Raw genomic sequence first — 16,682 nt, forward strand, 5'->3', positions numbered from 1 at the left:
TGCGTATCTATATTTCATATTTTCAACTACTCAAAAGTTATCTGAAGAGATCGCTCTTTAGCGAAGACCGCCTGTTATTTGCCTCTACTTTTAATCTTCTTTATTATGTTGTGTTCTATATTGTGTCGATACAGGTCGTGTCATTCACGAAGACGCGTGCCTTGAGTCGTATTGTCATGTTATTAAAGGTTAGATTTGCCAATCTGCGCGTCATCGTGGATGACACGAACTATATACGTATATGGGAAGTCGATAAATCAGAAAGTCACTATGACAGTTCCAGAGTGCCACAAAAATTTCGGCATCTGACATCTGATTGCATCGGCATATGTATCTAAATAACTCCATTTTGAAGATAATCAATCATTATTTTTATCAGATAAGGCCCGTACACGTGGAACACTTGCTTAAGGGGCCTGTTTATATATTGTGTTTACTGATACATGTATACGAGTTCATACATTTGCTGGTAAACGCAAGTACTATCTCGGACGATCGATGTTCGATATAACATTGATATGTCATAGTTTTCAACTGTTTGGTTGAGTTACTAAATAAACCAGTGTTACAACAACACTATATGCAGCATTTAAATTTTTTTTATGCAAAAAAGAATAAATAAAGCATTAAGTAAATTAACTATGCCATTCGGTTTTCTTAAATGTACTTAGCCGTCCCCGAAGTTAACGGAGATTTATAAAAACAGCGTGTCGGTCTTAAACGTATTTTTAATTTATACCTTATGTATAGGGTTTATCGGAGCGATTTTTCTAACAATTTTTTTTTTCAAAAAAGCGGAAGTTATAAACCTAAAGTATATTGTACTGAATCGATCGACATCAGAATCAAAGTGAATTGTTAAGATTTAGTTAGTGAAAAACGTTTTCTCCCGAAATGGAATTCGGAATTCGAAAGGCTAATATTCTTTCCTCTTAAGTTTTGAATAATTTATTCTTCAGAGTGACGAATACTCGTAGTAGTGATAAGCAATATAATAAATTATCGCTACTGTTTCGGTAATTTATTTGAATGGCACTTAATATTGCAGATAGTGAAGTTTGTTGAGATAAAAATCTCTTAATTTTATTACATATGTTTACATAATGTTAATGTAAATCAATGACAGCAAAAACTCTGTTATATTAACTTTTCGACAAATATACTAAGGAGGAATGATAACGGAACAGTTTGTATGAAAGTTTCATTCATATGTGACCCATTTTTATTGCTCTTGTGTGTACACTTGATAAGCTTCTAAAATGCATCTAATCTAAGTCGTCTACATGTCGCGTGGGTTCCGTCTGCAGAGTACTTATATATATAACAAAACAACGAATTCTCTAAATTAATACCTATCAAAACAATCTGAACCTTATTCTTAATGTAAAAAAGCACTTTATCGCGTGCTAGCTTAAAGCAGATACGAGTTAACGAAACAGTAGAAAACTAAAATTTATTAACTATCAAATCAACTTCTCACGTCCTTAACGTGTAACTGAATATCACAATTTAGGGCAATTTAAACCATATTGAAATACAGCAATGTTGATTTTTGGAATATATTTTCGAGGCACATAACTCACATAAGTGTATGGTAGTGGTGCGGTGGAAATGAACCCGCATACCGACCCACGCCGGTTGGCGGAAACAGGCAATACTAGACTGAGTTACGGCTAGACTTAGCAATAGTGACATTCCAGAATTTAGTGTGTTGTTAAAATGTCATTAAAAACTATACAAGTGGGGTTGTCTTATAAAAAATGAAATATCCTGATAAAAGTTCGGGAACTAAAAATCCTGACACATTTCCTCAATCGTCCACTATTTACTGTTATCATTACCAAGATGAATTATAAAAGCGGTATATTTTTTGTTATTGTCCCCGCCGGGCACAGATGGGAATATAGGTTTATTCATAAGAATCATTCCCATATGTCCCCGCCACATGTTGAAACATAGCTTGTTGATTTTTTTATATATATTCGAGATACAAAAGTGCATGGTGGTGGTGCGGTGGAAATGAACGCGCATGGCTCGCCGGACGGCGGAAACAGACTTTGTTACTGGTAGACTTAGCTACAGACGCTACAGTGACATTCCAGACTTTAGTGCATGTTGTTAAAATGTCATGTTAAACGGTTCATGGTTCAAATGTTACCGTCACTTTTCGTTGCATCAGTCATCTCGGTAGATTTTCTTCCAATTTATACCTACTCCAATTATCACTCCTCGTAGACGATGTTTTTTCTGAAACGTCGTGACTCTCACGCAATTAGGCCGAGACACTCCGAGTCATGCAACTGAAGTTGACATCATCCACGTCTGCGTTTTCTCATTTTACACGCTATACGTTTTTAATTTAAAACATAAAATGAGATACCTAAGGTAAATGTGGGGCAGACGGTCTACAAGCTATTTCGTTACTTTTACTTCTTGTGTTTGTACTTACACATTCTCTTTGCCTTATCGTAGTTTTATCCTCGGCTACTATGCGCTGAAACCCAGGATTAAATTTTAGGTATACTGTACTCCTGATACTCCTTATTTTGCATGCGTTTATGTGTAAGTGTAACTGTGTGTGTCGTATCGCACCTATTGTGTAATTAACTAATCAACTTTCAAACTGTTTTTGTAATTTTCTTAATAATATTTTGGGCCCTATGGATTTTAATGTATCGTCATATTTTTCCGAGATATTTCTAACATGTAACATCTGCTTAATAACATGCATTTACGTACCCATTTTATGTGACAACATAACAAAACTCATCAACTTTAATGTCAACATCAGAACGTCAGTTCACATTGCAGTCATGCCTGAAGAACCGCTCCCAGTCATTGTCTATTATGTAAAGTACATACAAACATACAATACATGTATGTGTATTAAAATGGCTGTAATGCTGGTTCAATCACAATTACCTTAATTCGCCCTCATTGCTCTAAAGGGCCTCCAAAATATGCCACAGGGCCACATTACATTTGTGAACTCATTAACCCATTTTGTTGTTTATTATGGTTACGACTGGGTCGACATTGATAAGTTCGCCTTTGTACTACACAATTATGTTCGATCTGATCTTATCAATATTTCTTTTTTCTCGTACAATAACTTGTTTTACTTCCGTCCAGTGGCGCCCTCATTAGGGAATTCTGTATAAATCAGTACCTATTTTAATATTGTTGTCCTACATATTCCCCGATTTTTGATCTATATTATACAGTTTTATATTACTTACTTTTGACTTTATCACCTAAACTCGTTCGTGTTACTCTTAAGTTTATTTTTACCTCTATTCCCCTAAACACTGACCTAATTACACAGAGACCCCATACGGCTAATGTGTGTGTTATTTTGTTATACTATCATAAAAAAGGTAAAGCGCTTATTTTTTACATGTTTATGCGACCAGCTGACGTTCTTACCACCGCGATACAACCAGCTGACGATATTTTTAAAGTAACAATAGCATCTGAACTATCATGACAAAGTATCAAACGGGAGGCGATGTCAAAACATTTTTTACGCGTTTCGGTGGCTGTCATTCCTCAACCCACCAGCGGAGCGGCAGCTGACGTCCACGACGACGTCATACATAGCCGTTAACCATTATACATATGAGTTCTCGCCCGGAAGGCGATTGGTAATGGAAATCTGTTCCTGGCTCGCGGGCTATTAACTCATCCTGAGCAACTTATACCAGGGATCGGAAACCGGTATTTTTTGTATGGGAACGAAAACGGTATTTTTTCGTTCTTTGTTAATTACTTCATTTCTAATTAGGCAATCTAATAATACGAAGTCGTTATCTGAAAACACAACTGAGTCCTACATTTAGAGTATAAAATAAACCGAAATATATGGTTATTTCGATGTTTTTGCAAAAAACCGGTTCCGATCCCTGACTTATACTTTGACAACTCTGAAATCGCGAAAAAAAATTGGTCGTTTCATACGTTTTGCTGGTCTGATGTTGAAATTTCCTATGGGAGAGTCAATTTTTTATTCGAGATTTCGGGGCTGGTCCCATATTTTAGTAATTGCTTTACGTTCAAATACATACTGTATAATATAATACCCTAACAAGATTTTTGGCCTTCGCTATGTTGCGGATTTTCAGTGGTAGGTGCTAATCTAAAATAAACTATAATACTGGCAAGGTGACTTTTTAGACAACAGACGTTGAAAGTCATCGAATGTCATGTCACCGATGTAAACAAGAAGAAATGAAATTAGTCGTCGAAATTACCGGTACGACATTTTATTTAGCGTTACATGACATTATTAAAACATACTCTTCTTCCCTTCTTCCTCGCGTTGTCCCGGCATTTTGCCACGGCTCATGGGAGCCTGGGGTCCGCTTGACAACTAATCCCAAGATTTGGCGTAGGCACTAATTTTTACGAAAGCGACTGCCATCTGCCCTTCCAACCCAGAGGGTAAACTAGGCCTTGTTGGGATTAGTCCGGTTTCCTCACGATGTTTTCCTTCACCGAAAAGCGACTGGTAAATATCAAATGGTATTTCGTACATAAGTTCCGAAAAACTCATTGGTACGAGCCGGGGTTTGAACCCGCGACCTCCGGATTGCAAGTCGCACGCTCTTACCGCTAGGCCACCAGCGCTTCACATTATTAAAACATACGTCTTAAATATACGGAAGAAATTTATTATGTAAGACATATATATGGCCTAGGGTTGTCACGAATATTCGCATCCGTATATTCGCATAATTTTAAACGTTCGCGCCGAATGAAGCGAATGTTTTGCGAATGCGAATGTGCCCATGTCGTGTCCTGGGGTATAACTGCGAACATCGAAGTTCGTCAATTGCGGACATTTTTCTGTCACTCTAATTACGTCTTAGTGCGAGTAAAAGAGAAAGATCCCCGCAATTTGCGAATTTCGGTATTCACGGTAGGTCCCCTGTCTCGTCGACTCTCGTATGGGCAGTGCGCCCAAACTGTTTTTTTTTTCATAATGCATATTGACCAGTAGACAGCATTTTTCAATACTTTAGAACCATACATCGGGGTTTTCGGTGCGGGAATGTTCTCGTGTATTTATAACTTTGTTTATTGTAAAATAATGACCAAACTATGAATTAAAAATAGACAGTAAGCTCCGAATGCGCTTAGAAATATTAAAATAGTGTCGGTTTTTATAGTTTGTACCGGTTTTTTGTCTAGTGTAAAACATTCCCGCACCAAAAACCCCGATGTATGTTTATAACATGACGACCGGTTTGGCCTAGTGGGTAGTGACCCTGCCTACGAAGCTGATGGTCCCGGGTTCAAATCCTGGTAAGGGCATTTATTCGTGTGATGAGCATGGATATTTGTTCCTGAGTCATGGGTGTTTTCTATGTATTTAAGTATTTATAAATATTTATATATTATATATATCGTTGTCTAAGTACCCTCAACACAAGCCTTATTGAGCTTACTGTGGGACTTAGTCAATTTGTGTAATAATGTCGTATAATATTTATTATTTATTTATTTAACATCCCGTTCTAAGTTAACTACGTATGTTTTAAGGGGCCCATTGATTAACAGTCCGCCGGACGGTATGGGCCTGTCAGTTGTTCGGAACTGTCAAATTTTGTTCTAACGGAGAGGCCGATACCGTCCAGCGGACTCTTAATCAGTGGGCCCCTTTATGTACGGACACATCTAACAATATCGATACGGATAAAGTGGCAAAAATATGTATTCATTACTTTAATAGATGGGCAATAAGGTCGTGTATACATATTTTTGGCACTTTTTCCGTATCGATATTGTCAGACGTGACTGTACTAACATATGTTTTTTTCTAATTAGGAATGATAATAACATTAACAACTAAGTCCCTAGGTATTTGTTCCTGTATATACTTCTACCTGTTTACAGTCTAGGAGAATATGTTGTGACTTGTGCTGTTTCCTCTTTTTCCATGCACGTTCTGCACATGGGGCGGTCTCTTTTACCCATTTTATGAAGGTGTTGGTTAAGTGTGTTATGTCCTGTAATTAATCCTACTATTTTGCGTAGTTGGTATCTAGTCTAGGTGTTTTCAGAACCCCTAGTGTAAATATCGAATAAATTTACACTAGGGGGTACAGTAGTATTTTGGTGAGCTTATAGTTTAGTTCCGGTACAGTTTCGTTGGTCTGCTTACATGTGTTCATTTCAGTCCCGTACTTAAATCTACTAATTATTAGCCGTGATAATTTTAACAGAAATATTATTGGAAAGTTCAAAGGTCGAAATCTTACCTCCAATATTTTTAGACGTACCGCATAAATGCCCCACTAGTTCTGACAAACTATCGTAAACCGTTTGGACCCTCTCCAATGATTCTTGTACAGTTAGCATCAGATATATATCGGTGCGGCCAAGTTGGTCAAAATATCTGAACATGCACTTTAACGTTTTAATAATAGAGGCCTTTTCCAGATATTTGTGACGTCTTTGGCCGCTACGATATATCTGATTGCAACTGTAGATCAGCTGATGGGAAATACCGAGTTGCTAGCCCAGTCAGGATTATTGTTCTGAATTATATACTCGTACATATTATGTATATCAACTGCCAATGCCATTTGGCATCAAAGATGCACATTTTCATGCACAGCATTAAATTTAAGCTCTGTGGCTCAATTCTACATCATTTAATAACAGCCGTGACATCCTTGTTATAATAGAAAGTGTAATAGCAAGAAGTGTGATTTATCAAAGAGATTGCGCCGAAACAGACTGCGCTTTACTGCACCATATATTTTGTGGTCACTGAACTGTCACACGTCAACCTTTTACAACCAAAGTTACCGCATATTGTATGGAGCCGTGCAGCGCCATCTGCATCACCTTTCAAATTCGAAGCACGATTTTGTCTTAGACAATTGTTAATATATATTTTTTAATAGTCGTGGGACTCCCTGTATACTCGTAGTAAGTATACAAATACTTAAATACATCGAAAACTGTCCCGCACACCCCACTGGCTCCACATAACATCAGCGCCGTTGACCACGCTAGTCGTGCCAGCTGCATTGCTGAGTGGAGACCATTTCGGCTTCACATCTCAGTTTCTACTGTTTTGTTTATCTTTGCCCTGTATTTGACATATGATTTATTTGATTTGATGTGTTGTCTGAAAAAATTATTTCTATTATATTCTTAAAACATCCATGTCAATTTGTGTGACAAATTACTCGTAGCAATTTCACTGTACGCCATAGGAATAATAATAGATTAATACATTACAACTTACAAAATTTGCTATGTCACCTACTGTAAAGAAATCTGTCGAAATACGTTAATGAGAACATCTAAAATAAGATCTCTAGTACTCCTTTATTTATCTTGAAATGAGTACAATCTTGTATTTATTTACTTGTTTTTCTCAAGTCTACAAAACTCTACAGATGTGTAACGTAATTGATATTTAAAGCGGTGAAAACATCTACAATGTAAGCATCATCATCCATTGCAACGGTATGTTTATTTTTGTTTTACTTTTCTTTATTTTTCTGTACAATAAACCGGGCGTATTATTGTAGCAACTGAAAAGTTAATCTTCGCTACCAATCGCATTGTTTATTTTCTCTTTTATTTTGCTTATATAATAAAACAAGTCAGATTATTATGTCCCGGTTCGAACTTTAAGACACGTCAAATATTAGGTCTAATACTATGGAAGGTAGAGGTAAAGAATGCAATCTCCATATGCAGAACTGTTGCAAAAGAGTACAGCTGTCAGCTATGAATAATAATACCAAAACTCTCCAGAGTAGCGCTAGAGCAGCTAAGAACTATTGACTGTGTAAAGTGCGCTGTCTATGATTTAAATTATTTTTTTCAAATATTCTAGGTATTGTGTTGCAACGATTTAAGGTTTTTTGACGGACACTTTTTGGTACATGGAGATTTCATTCCTTACGTCTACCTTCCATACTAGATACGATATGGATCGGATAAGTCAGTGTCAATAGTGACGTTTTTGTTTGAAGCAACGTCATTTTTGACACTGACGTATCCGATAAATATCGTATCTAGACCTAACATTTGACGTATCTTAAAGTTCGAATCGGACCGTTAGGCTCCCAATCGCATTTATTTTGCTTATAATAAAACAAGCCAGATTATTAGGCTATTTTGCGAATTGACAGTTATGTTTGTTTCTTTCAGCGAATGGTATGAATCTGGGGGCAAGGCGTCGTTGGAAGCTTATTTGTCGGCGAGCACTCTGAGCAAAGCGAGTATCCCTAAGGTTGCTTCAGTGGCTGAAGCTGAAGTGGGCATTGTCGATGTGGACCCTGTCGAACCTGAATTGGAGACTGAAAACACTGAAATCGCTGAAAACACTGAAATCTATGAAAACACTGAAATCGCTGATGAATAATATATGAATACTAATAATGTTACGGTTTTATTTTACGTATTTTTAGTCCTTACAAACGACATGATTTAGAGAGCCTCTGCCTCCGTTTCCAAGTAAGATACCTGCGCCAAAGACGGCCCGATTGGTAAGATTACCTATTTCCAAAAGTTCATAGTTTTAAAAGCGTGAATAGGTATATATTACCATATTCGCTAGTACCATAGACAAAACTGCAAGTTCATATTAAACAATCCGTGACTCACCAAGTCACCATGGCACATGGCTCACCTTAGTGAAACATTGTTGAATGTGTTGCAACCCATTATCGTAGATGACCCACCGTGGACAAAAAATGTGTGAATAAAACCGGACAATGACTTTTAGTATGACTAACAGAACTTAAATTCTATCTCGAAAATGTCTGGCCAATAGTAGGTTTTATTTTTAAACAAATTGCACTTTGGATGCTCACCCTGATAGTTCCTGTTGGGCTAAAATGGTCGGCTCTTTATCATTTGTCACCATGCCTGTCACGTTCTAACAAGTATGTAAGTGCGAAAGTGACGGGCATAGTGACAAGCGATAAAAATTGAACCATGCTGCCACCGCTGGACACTTCACTATAGTCTGTGTTGTATTAAAAATAAATATTATAGGACATTATTACACAAATTAACTATCAAGAACTGCCTATAGGAAATAGTATGGAACACTTATTAAATTTTTATCTTGCAGAGAATGTATGACATAGTATAGTTCGTGTCATCCACGATGACGCGCAGTTTCGTCAAATCTAACCTTTAATAATATGGCAATATGAGTCAAGGCTCGCGTCTTCGTTAATGACACGATCCATATTTTGTAGTTAAAAAACAGACTATAACAGGATACACAGCATTGAGCATTCGATGTTTACAATTTTTATATTGTTTGTGCATTTTTTTTATAATGATTTTGTATTAATAAATGATATTTCTTGTTTCATTTAGCTTTATTATCCCTCAATAAATAAATGCAAATGGAGCAGGGATCGGAACCGGTTTTTTGCAAAAACATCGAAATAACCATATATTTCGGTTTATTTTATACTCTAAATGTAGGACTCAGTTGTGTTTTCAGATAACGACTTCGTATTATTAGATTGCCTAATTAGAAAAGAAGTAATTAACAAAGAACGAAAAAATACCGTTTTCGTTCCCATACAAAAAATACCGGTTTCCGATCCCTGATATGGAGAACAAGTTTAATCCCTATTCTAAGTAGTATTTAAACATATTTTTACGCCACTTCGTCACGGTTGTACTAAGTCAAAAGTATAACACTACCATACTCGTATTTAACCATTTATATGCGGCTGTGGTTATTAGCGACAATATTTTCTAACAAGAATTTTCTAGTTCTTCAGACGTGTTTCAGCCATTTATACCGAACGCATTCGTCTCTTAATCATAAGTAGACAGATACATAATACAGTGTTGTATGTATTGTATGCATTTTTTCGTTCTTCCCCGGCACGGTCAAATAATGTTTAAATAGATATTGAACAAACGCAGTTCCACTTGAAATCAGAGTAAATACAGACATTACTTCTAGAAAATTAAACGTATCTTCCTTACAACCATAAACGAAATTCAATTTTATTTTCTTACCTGTAAAGTTGTAAATTGGAAATAGGTTTAAGCGACTTAATATTTTCCCAAAAAACTTCCGAAAGCGATGGAAACTTTCCATCACAAATAAAATAAGACTTAAGAGAAGAGCTATAAGATTGAAAGTCAGTAAATTTAGAAATAAAGCCAATACAATATGCATTACATGTGTTTACGCCTCTCAGTTAGCACATGTCATTTGCCTACATTCCGAGGCTGTATCTACCCAAATATCATCATTTAAAATTCAACCTTACCACTTGAAAGTAAAATTCACATTCCAGTACGATGTTTAAGTTAGATACGAGGTTGTGAAAAGCATTGTATGTTTGCCTGCATGTCTGTCAAGGCCTGCCGGAGGTGATAATTCACTTACATCTGTTACGCGAAGCGACCTCCACTGTAATTTGCCACTGACATTCTGAGAAGCCAAGTTCAATGTCAAATTGTAATAAAAAAAACGGCTAACGATTCTCATAAACAAGTACTTTAGCCTGATTTTGAAATTACATATAGGTATAACAAATTTTGTGTTTTTACCGGCCTAACCATCCTGGACAATCGTTGATAGAAACCGCCAGTCGAAATTATATGTATGGTATGGAAATAGTCACGGACTTTTCGTAGCATCAAATCGTTTAGCGTTTGTTGATATGTACGATGTTCTTCTTGGTTAGGCCTTAGGCCCCCAGCTGCTGAATAGGTACCCAAAACATCCCATCATCTCCTGAGTCTGAGTCTAATCGTCTGCGTTACACATTGAACCGAAATGTACGAACGTCGGACGTAAGAATCTTCAGTTTTTCGACAGTATAGTTCATGTCATCAACGAAGACGCGCAGATTTATCAAATCTAAGCTTTACTATCATGACAATATTGACAATACGAGTCAACAAGAACTAAAGTACGAGTCTTCGGGAATGACACGATCTATACCTACCTAACTTTTTATTATGTTAACAAGTAGCCATGAACTTTGGGAGGGATTATCCTTTTCTATTTTCTAAATTTGATGAAGTGGACCTGCTGATGAAGAGCGTTAATCCTTTGGTGCATGTCCTCCTAAATACCTACACTTAGGTTAAGACGGAATACGTTTATATCGAAGTCTAAGCATAATAAGAGATGTAGAAATGAAAATTTCATAGAAGGAGAAGAATGTGGCATTTTTTTTAATGGACGTTCACCGATGACTCCGACACGCATGATCCGATTTAAGTAATTCTTTTTGTTCTAAATGCAATTCAATCTTCAATGCAGAAGACATTTCCTGCGACGAACTCAATTACTAGTTTTTATTTTATCACCGATTTGAAAAACTATTCAGTACCTTGTTACTGCTTGGAACTAAAACAGCGTAAGTACTCCATAATTTAGTGCTTATACGTCTTTTTGTAGTAGTTGAAAGAACCAGACAGATCGTCACCGCGCAAGGCCGTGTTCTCTAAAAGAAGAAAGTTGTAAGTGTATATGGAAAGCAATTGTTCTTAATTCGTTCTTCTATAGGACAGCACTGGTGTTAGGTAGCGGCAAATAGTTTCCGATGAGTGAATCATCTGTTGCCGTACTGGTAATATTGCTTGCATTGTTCCGATCACGTACGCCCGTTTGGATATTCTTTATTAGTCTTGACTCTATATTTGGTTAAGTTAATATATATAAAGTCAGCCCTTGCAACAGTTGCAACCATATTTTAAGGCAGCAATCGTGACTTTCCTACAAAGTTGCAGTGACAGTTTTAGATCGAGTCTGGTGCTTTAAATTTACAGTATGTGGATAATGCTTATACCCCGTTTTTAGGATAGAATTTTTCTAACCTCAAAAATAGTGTTAGTTGACTTTTTCTTACGAAATGCTAGAATTCCTATGAATTCGAATCGAATCGAATATTGAGTCCACGACACTATAATTCAGATTTAATTTTGGAGGAAAAAAGTTACCAATACTTTTGAGATTGTAAAATTTCTAATCTAAAATAGACGGAGTGTAGTCTTATCAACCGATCATTTTAAACTTACGAGAAAAACGGACATTAGTATCCATGTCATAATTTTAGCAATTCAAATAGGACCTCCGAACAAAATTATATTCGGCTGTGTCGATAGCCGTCTCGCGTCTTTCAAGTTTGTTGTGCCGCATTTAACACGATATTGAGTTATTGACACACTCACAAACATTTGATATCTAAGGTTTCATCAAACTAAAAGACCACTGTTTGATTTCTTGGAATAATGACACTCTATACTCACGAAAGTCACGATCAGTAAAAACGAGTCATTTAGTATAAAGATTTCTATAAACAGTTGCCCGTTTTCATTGCTTGTTAGTGTAAGTATTATTGGAATACCAAAGCATGCGACACTAATGGATTTACCAGATTACGAGGACGTGCCTTGTAAGCAAACTATTTACTCCAACCACAACTCAGAAATCAATGATTCAATGTTAAGTATTTTTAAAGTAAAACTGTAGGTTTTTTACCGCGAACACGGTACATCCTGGAAGCTCTTAGAATTTTACGTACCTCCAGGAACTCTTTAAAGCTTGACCAGTAATATATGATATTGCCCGCCATATTGCGGAATTTCATTGGAACTAAATTTTTCATACTAAACTGAACTGTCACCCTATACATGAGAATAACAGCGCCCTCTTGACAATGTTCATATATTTCTGACAGGGCTTTACATACAGAGTAAGCGACATAGTACCGTAGAGTGGCGTAGAAAGGTGGGGTAACTAGGTACCTACTTATAGGCAATGTTATTTGACCATGAAAAAATATTACTAGTCGAAGAATTTACCGAAAGACTGATAGATCCTGATTTAAAAATTGTAAAAAGTACACTGCTGTCAGCCACGTTTATATAACTGGAGAACATGTTCTTTGTCTACTGTTACCCCTCCTGTTCCCACTTATCCCACTTGAAGATATGAGCATTATGGCTGTGGTTTTCTGTAAAGTGGCATAATACCCTTGACCGGGTCAGAGGTGTAGGGTTAGCGCCGGCGTAGATTTATTTGACGTTCATAAGCGCATTGTAATATTTGTAATATGCCTACTTGGAAAATAAACTATCTTTATCTTTGACGATGACAATGACTGTAGTCTGTATGACCATGAAATGTCTTAAAAAGCAGTCGCATATTCAAGTAAACAATGTAAATATATCTTTAAAAGATGGAAACAATGGTTATTTCCGATTATCAAGGTACTCTTCAGTGACGCACACTGCCTGGACCGCTACCAAGAGGAGTGCCGCTCCAGAACGTAAACATCGCTAAAATTCCCCCAAACTCGTGACGAGCGGCTCTTCGTTTTCAAAATTAGACCTTAAAATAAAGGGTGAAGATTGTTTTTGTAACAAATTTTCTGAAGGAGATAAGATACTGTGAACGTTAGGGTACTATGGCTATGATGTACCTACTCAATATTTGCCTAAAAATAACTCTAAAATTCTTTCGCATGCTTGTGAGACACCTGTTAGGTAATTTTTCCGTTTTTAAGAAATCAGAAACCTCCATTTGTATTTTTGCCCTGACCTGATGGAAAGTGAAGACAGGGCCTAAGATGGAGCTCACCGGTTCAGTAGTAGCCTATACACTCTTGATTTAAAGAGACCGAGGTCATATTTATCAGGGAATTTATTTTCTATTGTAGATAGGTCTTTCTTACAAAGGTGCAATGGAATTTTCTGGTTTATTGGATTCTTTAACAGCCCGAGGTGTTTTGACGTCCGCTTTGGTAGTGGAAATAGTTTCGTGTCGTTTATTCTGTGCCAAGGTTTGTTTTGTTAACTAACGGATGTGACGACTTGTATGACTTTTCTCATATTTTAGTAATCCATGCACTCCGGAAAAGATCTTGGCTCTATATCATCAAGTTTTGGAGGCAGAAGAAATGATGATCAAATTAAGAAAGAGAACAGCAGGTAATTTTGCGTAGGTATGTACCTACCCTGCTTATTTACTGAAAATATAGCTGCAGGTGAATTATAGACATGGGCGTAGGCAGCTCCCCCCCCCTTAAAGCTTAAATTTTACATACAATATATGCCCCTCTTCGGCGTTTGCCCCCGCCCCCCATAGGCCTTCGGCGATATCAACATGCCCCCCCGTAGTACACTGGGTGGGCCCTTGATTATAGATGGCTTTATCCACATGATAAAATAACCGTCACTTTTTAACACCACGCGATTAAGTGATGTACGCTGTCTTTATCACGTTGTCACAAAGACGACACCGACCATCATAAACATAGTGAACTACAGTGTTGTATCGTATTGTATTCATGCGATTTTCCGCAACTCGACGACTGGCGCCTATTTTGCGTGACATGTGGGGGTGGGCCGGCCCTGCCAGCCCAGCTCCTCGAGGAATCCTATCAAACCTTTGATGTTGAGTAGGACCTCGGGGAGGTCTCTTGGGGATCCGAGATGTTTAGCCCTGTATGGAGCCACTCCACTGCATTACAGCACCACGTGAGAGGCTGTTTCTTCTGTCTCCATGCATCCTCGGCATAGAGGACTGTCTGTGATACCTGTTATGAAAAGATGTTTGTTAAATAGTCCCTGACCTATTATGACACTCCTTACCATACTCGGTCGGACCTTGCAGTGTTATTTCATAGTATAAATAAAAAAATATCGAATACAATATACTGATGCCGAAAAAAATTACTTTAAATCTTTCAAATTTAACTCATATGATCATGTCTCACCTTTTCGCTGTAAACGCAATAAACAAATATTACTGCACATTTTATGTCCTTTGTGAAACTGTCAGTCATGCTGCAGCTCAGTTACAAATACTAAAATTAGTTCGATTCCCACTTGATATTTCAGGTATGTATAATACACGATATATATTGATTGATACGAGCAGAAATGACCTACGCCAGAGCTCTTGATATAAATGCCATAAAAAAGCGGCCAAGTGCGAGTCGGACTCGCGCATGAAGGGTTCCGTACCATTTATGACGTATTAAAAAAATCTACTTACTAGATCTCGTTCAACATTTTACCACTTTGGACACACATTTTTTCACTTTGGAAGTGTCTCTCGCGCAAACTATTCTTTTTAGAAAAAAATTATATTAGAAACCTCAATATTATTTTGAAGACCTATCCATAGATACCCCACACGTATGGGTTTGACGAAAAATTTTTTTTTTTTTAATTTTATGACGTATTAAAAAAAACTACTCACTAGATCTCGTTCAAACCAATTTTCGTTGGAAGTTTGCATCGTAATGTATATCATATATTTTTTTTAGATTTTTCATTCTGTTATTTTAGAAGTTACAGGGGGGGGGGACACACTTTTTTCACTTTGGAAGGTTCTCTCGCGCAAACTATTCAGTTTAGAAAAAAATAATATTAGAAACATTAATATCATTTTTGAAGACCTATCCATAGATACCCCACACGTATGGGTTTGACGAAAAATTTTTTTTTTTTTAATTTTATGACGTATTAAAAAAAACTACTCACTAGATCTCGTTCAAACCAATTTTCGTTGGAAGTTTGCATCGTAATGTATATCATATATTTTTTTTTGATTTTTCATTCTGTTATTTTAGAAGTTACAGGGGGGGGGGGGGACACACTTTTTTCACTTTGGAAGGTTCTCTCGCGCAAACTATTCAGTTTAGAAAAAAATAATATTAGAAACATTAATATCATTTTTGAAGACCTATCCATAGATACCCCACATGTATGGGTATGATGAAAAAATTTTTTTTTTTAATTTCATGACGTATTAAAAAAAACTACTTACTAGATCTCGTTCAAACCAATTTTCGGTGGAAGTTTACATGGCAATGTATATCATATATTTTTTTTAGATTTTTCATTCTGTTATTTTAGAAGTTTCGGGGGGGGGGGGGGGGACACACATTTTACCACTTTGGAAGTGTCTCTCGCGCAAACTATTCATTTTAGAAAAAAATTATATTAGAAACCTCAATATCATTTTTGAAGACCTATCCATAGATACCCCACACACGTATGGGTTTGATGAAAAAAGATTTTTTGTGTTTCAGTTCTAAGTATGGGGAACCCCCAAAATTTATTGTTTTTTTTTTCTATTTTTGTGTGAAAATCTTAATGCGGTTCATAGAATACATCCACTTACTAAGTTTGAACAGTACAGCTCTTATAGTTTCGGAAAAAAGTGGCTGTGACAGAATCGGACAGACAGACGGACATGACGAATCTATAAGGGTTCCGTTTTTTGCCATTTGGCTACGGAACCCTAATAAAAAGCGTCAGTTTTTTGACAGATGTAGTTTTCTGTTAAGATCAAGCTAGAGCGCCGCGCCTTCGAGCGAGAGGCGCAGACTGAGGGCTGAAACAGGTATAGCGACCGTCTGATTAACTCTTGGTCCATTGATGGTAAACTTATCGCTCTCCGCTGTCCGTCTGTCCGTCCGTCCGTCCGTCTGTCTGTCACCAGGCTGTATCTCATGAACCGCGATAGTTAGCCAGTTGAAATTTCTACAGATTATGTATTTCTGCTGCCGCTATAACAACAAATATTAAAAACAGAATAAAATAAATATTACTTCCAATCTCGAGGTTCTCATCCAATCACCGAAGTTAAGCAATGTCGGGCGGGGTCAGTACTTGGTTGGGTACGAAACCCGTCCTGTGCGAGTCCGATT

The 16,682-nt window shown here is 37.0% G+C and overlaps 1 protein-coding gene across 1 annotated transcript in view; it reads left to right on the forward strand.

The window, feature by feature from the left end:
- Positions 1-9,352, forward strand: part of LOC133519308 (acireductone dioxygenase) — a 61,094-nt gene extending 51,742 nt beyond the window's left edge. The window contains exon 6 of the mRNA XM_061853343.1: positions 8,176-9,352. The gene's annotated coding sequence lies outside the window, so the exon portion shown is untranslated. The remainder of the gene's footprint in view (positions 1-8,175) is intronic.
- The last annotated feature ends 7,330 nt before the right edge of the window (positions 9,353-16,682 follow it).

Source organism: Cydia pomonella, chromosome 6 (genome assembly GCF_033807575.1).
Source record: "Cydia pomonella isolate Wapato2018A chromosome 6, ilCydPomo1, whole genome shotgun sequence".
Classification (NCBI taxonomy): domain Eukaryota; kingdom Metazoa; phylum Arthropoda; class Insecta; order Lepidoptera; family Tortricidae; genus Cydia; species Cydia pomonella.